A 1,711-nucleotide genomic window follows, 5' to 3' on the forward strand; every position below is an offset into this window, starting at 1 on the left:
AGGGAGGGAGGGAAGGTGAGGGAGGGAGGGAGGGAGGGAAGGGGAGGGACGGAGGGAGGGAGGGAAGAGGAGGGAGGGAGGGAAGGGGAGGGGGTAGGGAGGGAGGGAAGGGGAGGGGGTAGGGAGGGAGGGAAGGGGAGGGGGTAGGGAGGGAGGGAAGGGGAGGGGGTAGGGAGGGAGGGAAGGGGAGGGGGGGGGGGGGGGAGGGAGGGAGGGAAGGGGAGGGGGTAGGGAGGGAGGAGGAGACAGACAGAGAGAGAGAGAGAGAAAAGGTGAGTGTTTAAGGAGAAGCGCAGGTCTGAGGTGTGGGCTTGCAATCAGGTGTCTGAGGTTGGAAGGAGGTCCCTGGAGCCAAGGGTTGGAGGCTGTGGGTTAAGGGTAGAATTCAAACCCTGAGAAGCCAAGAGGAAGGCCAAGGAGGGTGGCATGTTGGACCCTGCAGAGGGCCAGCCCTGGTTTTGACGGCAGCTGCTTCACCATAGGGGCCACACTCCCTGACCCCTGGGCCACAGAGAGAGCCCTCCCCTCCTCCTTTCCCACGGCTGAGCCCCTGTTCCCTCTGTGAGAGGCGGGAGAGAAGCACCTCCGTCACTCTGGAGCTCTGGACTCGGGGCACAGGGGACAGGTACGTGGCGGAAGAGGGGAGTGTTCCAGGCGGCTCCTCCCTGCACCCCAAGCCCGGCTCGGCGTGCTCTCCTGCCTTTCCTGGAAACCATGGACCGAGCCCTGTCTCTGCTGCTGAGGAACTCGTCAGACCTGTCTGTGTCCCACAGAACCAAGCCAGAGCCAAGGCACCGCAGGCCACAGGCAGCTGCTTGCCAGCTGCTTCCTGCAGCGAAGCCCGCCCACCTGCAGGAGCCCAGCTGGCAGCGAAGACCAGAGGGGCTCCATGCCACCTCAGAGAGGAGGCCAGGGGCATTGGTCTCATTGATTCCTCTGTCCTCAGTCGCTCAACTCGTCTACACCTCCTCTGTACCGGTGCTCATAGAGGATGATCAATATCATCAGTAACACCTAACCTCTGCCCTCCATGATCTCGGCCAGGAGATGTCAGGGTGGGGGGTAGGGTAGGGGCGTGGGAGTGGTGCGGTTCCACTGGGGGCCCCAGAGAAAAGAAAAGAAAAGCAGGGGTCCTCTCAGAAGGCACAAGCCGGCTGTCAGGCTGCCGGTGGCTTCAACTCCCTGTTCTCTGCCACTGTTGGGAGTTACACAGTGTTATAGTGGACCCCAAGTTTCTCTTCCAATTATCAGCATGTCAGTACGTTCAGCTTTCTTATTCCTTAATTCTCTATTTTAAAGTTTAGCTTCCTTGTAATCAGTAATTCACGTCTGTTCCCCCGGCCCCCGGCTCCGCCTTGATTCATCCCGGTCACCTGCTCCTGTCCCATTCTTTGACCTAGGTCACCCCCGGCTACCTGCTCTGACCCGCCCATAACCGTCCTTCCCGCCACAGCACTCACCCTGCCACTCCAGCTCCGACCCCTGCTCTCTTTAAAATAGCCAATCAGGATTAGTCCAGCCTGTACGGTCTAACCGTAGCCAACAGGGGGACGACACAGCAGTAGGGACGACCCCGTCAGGCATAAGTACCCCTTCCCCTCCTTGTCAAAATGTGCGGCTGCCACTGCCCCATCCATGCAGCACACCCTGCTATAGAAGTAAACTGCCTGGCTGAGAGGATTTATCTTCGAGTGCTATTTCTTTTGCGGCA

The sequence above is a fragment of the Sapajus apella genome, unplaced genomic scaffold, assembly GCF_009761245.1.
Source record: "Sapajus apella isolate SASKATOON/1434 unplaced genomic scaffold, GSC_monkey_1.0 scaffold88, whole genome shotgun sequence".
NCBI classification, from domain to species: domain Eukaryota; kingdom Metazoa; phylum Chordata; class Mammalia; order Primates; family Cebidae; genus Sapajus; species Sapajus apella.